The sequence below is a fragment of the Stenella coeruleoalba genome (assembly GCF_951394435.1).
Source record: "Stenella coeruleoalba genome assembly, chromosome: 1".
Classification (NCBI taxonomy): Eukaryota; Metazoa; Chordata; class Mammalia; order Artiodactyla; family Delphinidae; genus Stenella; species Stenella coeruleoalba.
This window is the reverse complement of record NC_137169.1, coordinates 133,007,236-133,013,235: the sequence shown is the minus strand read 5'-3', so window position 1 is coordinate 133,013,235 and position 6,000 is coordinate 133,007,236. Positions and strand designations below refer to the sequence as shown.

Genomic DNA, 6,000 nt, shown 5'->3' with positions numbered 1-6,000 from the left:
ACCCTATGAGCACGGGTCACACATCCATAAAGCCAGCTTTGGCAGGAGATGAGGTCAGATCAAACAGGTAAGAAAGTGAGGGAACATATCTGAAGGGCCTTGCAGGCCCTTGTAAGAACTTTGACTTTTACTCTGAGCGAAATGATGCATCATTGGAGGGTTTTAACCAATCAAACTTACAGCATCTGCGTTGAAATTAGTCAGAGGGGCCCAAAGAAGAAACAGGAGATTAGACAAGAGACTGCTGCAATACTCCAGGTGAGAGATGACAGCGGCTTGGTCCAAAGATAATATTTGCAGAAGTAATAAGAAGTACCGGACTCTGGATACATCCTGAAGATGAAACTCATAGATTAGTGATGGGTTTTATGTAGGGAAAGAGAAAAATTTCAAGAAGAATGAAGAATGACCCCAAGGTTTTTGCCCTGAGGAACAGAAAACTGGGAGTTGCCCTGAGTTTAGACAAGGAAGACTAGGCAGACGCGGAGGTGGTGGAGAGGGGCCAACCAGGAGGCCAGTTCTCACCCAGGCGTCTGAGTTGCCTCTTAGGCGCTCAGGTAGTGGAGACGCGGAGCTGGCAGGTGGCTTCATGAGTGTGAGGCTCGGGAGAGAGGTCAGCCTGGAGGTATAAACGTGAAAGTGATCAGAAAAGCTGTAATTCTGCAGGGCAACTAAAAGTGCAGGTCTCAATGGATCTAGAGTCTCCAAAAGTTCTAGACTAATCAAAATTCTTGATTAGTGTGCCACACTGATCTTGGCTAATGACACTTGCACTGTAATATTTACTTTTTACTCCATTCTCCTTTGATTAAAGTCTTTCTTTTTTTTTTTTTTTTTTTCTCATTTAACAGCTAAAACTGAACACCAAGGAGTTTGAAATGTGACTAAGAAGTTGGGGGAACACTGTTTCTAAATACCACAATTAGTTCTGTGTACCAGCAGTAGACTTTGATTCTGGAACAGACTATTTTTTAACCTCCAGAATGACCCTTCTGTTACATCAACGTAAAGAAATATTCATCTGTTACATCTGCGATGTCATCATTAATCTAATGTAGATAATAAATTTTCTGGAATAAATACAATAAATATTTGGGAAAGTTGACCAGTAGGTTGAGCAGAGGTTGCATATTACTTACGCTTGTCAATGGAGAAAAGAACTGTCCAGGGATGTAAAGGACCAGTAGTGGACTGCGTCTGGACTTTTGCTTGTACCTGGTGAGAGAGTTAGGTTTTTTGTTAGTTTTAGGAATTGCTTGTAGGAAATACGGAACAGAAGGGGCAGCCGTTACGGAGACACTATGAATCTCTGCTTTCAAGCAACGCTGTGGCATGGGGGTAGGGGTGGTTCAAAGGAGGCAAGAAATTGGAGAGAACCTGTTCTGAACCAAATCCACAGCTCCAGCGTGTCTTCCCAGGAAGACGGGGCGCAGCAGTTTTAAGAGAATCTGGACGTGTCTCCCTTAGCAGGACGCCTGTCACCTCCGGAGAGGCGCCCTCAAGAGAGGGGCCTGGGGAAGGGGGTGTAAAGACAGGAAACCAGGCAGGTGGGGCAGTGCAAGGCAGAGAAGGAGAGGAGGGGACACGTGGCAATTTACGTGAGGCACCCCTTTCAGGAGTGCAGAAATAATTTGGAAATGTCTTACAGAAGAGGAGGGATATTCAGTCATTACAGCAAAAGACAGTCAGGGTCCCTGTGATTGAGCTCACTGTTTACTGACACCATTTTTACCCCCAGCCTGATAAAAGATGCGTGTACAGATATATATTCTAGTTCCAAACAGGGCATTAGGTGCTGGCTTCCCTGAAATGAGTTCTCCTCCAATGAGGTCTGCTAGCCACAGCGAAGTCATGCAGGCCCGCTTCATTTCTCTAAGCTGAGTGAGGGGTACCCGTATTCTTTCCAATCTTCTCCCTGATTTCCTTTTTCCTTCCCTCTGTCTCAGTGGGAGAGAGGAGTAGGAAGTGGAATCCTAAATTAGGAGGTTGGGATTAAGATATACACACCACTATATATAAAATAGACGATCGACAAGGACCTACTGTGTAGCCCAGGGAACTCTACCCAATATTCTGTAATAACCTATATGGGAAAAGAATCTGAAAAGGAATAGGTATCTGTATATGTATAACTGAACCACTTTGCTGTACACCTGAAACTAACACACACCATAAATCAACTACACTCCAACATAAAATAAAAATTAAATTAAATTTGAAAACCTGAATACAGTTTCCCATTGCTTATTATAAATAGAAATGCAATGATCCTTACTGTGCAATATCCCTCACTCCACTTTCTTACTTCAACTAGATGAGGAAAACCTAGAGATGTTACTATTCAGTAACTTGGTATAATATGGGTTATAATAATGTTTGTAGTGCTTATAAGTTCAATATGAAATAGAGCTTTTCTCCCCCTGCAGTTTACATTCAGCGTGTTCTCAGATTTGAAGATAGCCTCTACTGGGGGTTATATGAAGGGGTAGGAAAAGGTGAATTGACCCTAACACACAAAGAGAAGAGGAAATATGTCTCCTTTTCCTATCTTTAAACATATAAGTATGTCCTGCAGTTTCAAACTGGATACAACATGACAAATTACTTTATCTGACAACAAAACTCTAAAAATATATGTAAAAAAAACATTTAGCTTTGTAATCCGAAAAGAGCAAAAATATTTTAGGATTAGATCATGTATGTTAGGTAATTTTGTCATTCTGGTAAGTCACATAAAATAGCGTTTCTCACCCTGGGCACTACAGACACCGGGGCTGGATGCTATTTCACCGAGGGAGGCCATCCTATGCGGTAGAGCACGTGGACCGCCATCCCTGGCCTCTAACCAACCATGACAAGACTTTGGCACCTGCGCACCCCCCCTCAGCCCAGTCATGACGATCAAAAGTATCTCTAAAAGTGGCTAAATGTCCCCTGGGTGGCAAAATCACCCCTGGCTGAGAACCACTGACACAGAATCTATTACTATACAACTAGAATAGAGACAAATTCATTTTCATAATATAGTTTGTAATTCTTTCATTCTGAGCAAGCATTTTGAAGTCATCAACCAAGCGAAGATGGCAAAGCTTTGCCAAAAGGATAATGTAAAACATCATCTCTTCCCAAACCATCAAATGACACCGTCACTTGCTGAAGCACACAAACGATCGGTTATCTCTGTGCCATAGTCCTGCTGTTCACAGATGACACAGTTGACTAATCTACTTCCTTCTTCAAAAATGCAACAGCCTAGAAACAGCAAGTATCAGTTGTTTTTTGTCCACCTAGTAGGATCTATGTCTCACTAAGTTGGGCAATAGGCAGGAAGGCCACAGAACCGTGCTGGAGAAGCCTGTTGGGTTTTAATCTGCTTACTGATAACGGCTTGACTTGAAGTACACTTTACCACGGGTATCTTTTAAAACAATTACTTTTCATGTCTGACATTTAAGAAGCTGTACAATAACTGCTTAGATTTCCATTGCATGGGGGAGAGGCAATGGTTAGAAACTTTGAAATGACTGCATTATAAATAAATCTAGGCCATGTTTTTTCATATTTATCTATTATTCTTGTTTGCTCTTTGATGAAAAGCTAAAGTTGTACAGCGTTCACGTGTACACCGTTTCTTATGAGGAATATAGTGAGAATCTCTGTAGCAAAGCCTATTTTCAAGACTGGATGAACGAGCCACTTATTTCAAGCAATATTTGGTGCAAGATAATACCAGCGATGTCACGGAACTTGATTAGTTCTTACAGTTTATTATGTTTATTCTTGATTGAGGTTGACCTTTGATCCTGTTTTGCTGACTTTCTTCCATTGTGTATCAAAGGCCTTAAGAAGAAGAAAGGAAAACTGAGCAGTTTGATGTTTGAAAAAAATTCTGTGACGTTTCATTCAACAGATATTTCTACACTTCTTCTACTTATTTTACTTTTTTCTAGACCTCCCACACTTTTAAAGGAGCTTCCAGACAAGAATATCCAGGTGGTGCCACGTCTAAAAACACTGAAAAGAAAAGAGGAAAAATCTTTTTAAAATGTGTTCCCATGCTGTTCTAGTGAGGAACCAACAAGAAAAGAGGGAACACATTCTTCCTCTCCTCCTCGGCAGGGAAGACGAGAAAACAGAAAAGCAGAGTGAAGTGGAAACTTTCTACTGGTAGGGAAACTTATCCAGATAATGACACAGACACATTTCCCTGCATTTTGCAAAGTAAAACTTCATTCTTTTGAAAGTTTTCAATTTTTTAATTTGAATTTCTCGGTGCAGGTGAAAAGATTATTGAGAAATGTTTTTCCCTCTTTAATTTAAAAAATAATATTCAATAGCAACTGACTGAAGAAGAGGAGAGAAAAAAGGAAAGAAAACAAGAGAAGCCACAAAGCCCCAGCTGTGCTTAGTTCCTGTTCATTCAGGGCAGCTCATGACGTAGGTTTGCTGTATTTTGAATTCACATATTAGAAGTCATTCAGAGAGGAAACTGGCTTTGGCATAATCTACAGAAGAAAATAGCATTCACAGAACTGTTATTCAAAAAGAAGCACAGAGCTGTACTTCTCGTTTAAATGTAACTAACCTTAGCTAGCTATAACAGGGAGGAAAAATAGGTGTATTTTGTGGTGGGTAGCTTCTGACATAAAAATTTAAACAAAGTTTCATAAACAATTATTGGAATCTGAGAAAGAATCAAACCTTGAAGCCCAAGTAGCTGAGGGTTTGGGGTCTCCCTGTTCAAAACAGGGGAGTTGGAAGAGGGAGGCTTGCTTTGCTTTGGGGACTTCCCGAAGTTGTTTATCTCCAACCACACCTCTGGGCTGAGCCTGAAAGCAACTCTGTAACATCAATATCATAGTTGAGATCCCAAGGCTACCAAGTTCTTTCCTCAGGCCTGCCCCGCACTAGGCCCTGTCCCGCCTGCTGTGCGTTTCCTTGTTAGGGTCTACAAGACTCTCCCTGGACTGAAGTTGCTTTGAAGTGAGACCTCGTATCTCCACCTAGGATCTAATTTAGTGCAATAAAGAATATTCACTTATTAAAGACACCCATGCCATTCTTTTACACTAGAAGCTTACATTTCAGAACTATGAAGATGGTTTCTAGCTGCCATAATTCCATGGCATTAGACCGCTGTATTTCCCATACCACTGCTCTGTTCATAATATTTAGACAGTTCCATAGCAACACATAAAATACGACCTCCAGAGGTCTGCACTCCTCCAGCCCTGTGTGAAGGATTAGAGAAGTTTCTGAGAAAAGCAGCCAGACTACAGAGCACTGCATCTGAATTGCTCCCTTTATGGTAGGAATTGCAGAAACCTGGAGCAGAAACACATCCTAGGATTTTATATTCAATTCTAGAAATGTCCCCCTGTTCTTATAGTTTTCTGGCTTTATTTATAAGGCATCAAGAAATCCTCTTATTCAGTTCTGGAAAGAACTAATAAAATTTGACTACTTTATAGTTAATCTTCTTTCTCTTTCCACACTAGAAAAATAGATTATCGTCTTTTTATTATCTAAAATGTTTTGTATAAAAGTATTAGTGGAGATGACAGAGATGCAAATATCTTTCTAAGACCTGGTTCTCTTTCCATATGCTTCTTGAAATTTGGAAGTAAATTTCTCATTGTGGCTTGCTCTTGACCCAGATAACAAAAATTTACTTTATTATGCTATCCATTTGCATTAAAATAGGTTTTCTACAGTGTCCAGCACAGAGGTTTTCTATTTTATGTTTAGCAGCTTATAACAACAAACGTTTCTTTTCTCAGAGTTTCTCCAGAAGTAGCTTAGCTGGTGATTCTGTCTCAGGGTCTCTCATGAGGTTGTGGTCAAGCTGTTTGCTGGGGCTACATTCATCATTTTTTATATTCTTGGCTTTGTTACATAATGTTCAACAGATCCTCTCTCTCCTCTCTTCTTCTTTTTGAGTTTAAATTCTCTGTGCCCTTTATCATTAAGGTATCATCAACATCCGTCTGGCTGGAGTAT

General features: G+C 40.5%; 1 long non-coding RNA gene across 3 annotated transcripts in view; it reads right to left on the bottom strand.

Annotated features, from left to right (window-relative positions):
* Nucleotides 1-210: 210 nt before the first annotated feature.
* Nucleotides 211-6,000, bottom strand: part of LOC307186600 — a 429,363-nt gene continuing 423,573 nt past the window's right edge. For all 3 annotated transcript variants that reach the window (XR_013828419.1, XR_013828420.1, XR_013828421.1), the window contains 3 exons: nucleotides 1,140-1,215; nucleotides 526-619; nucleotides 211-333 (listed from right to left, as the gene is read on the bottom strand). This is a non-coding gene — a long non-coding RNA (uncharacterized lncRNA). The remainder of the gene's footprint in view (nucleotides 334-525; nucleotides 620-1,139; nucleotides 1,216-6,000) is intronic.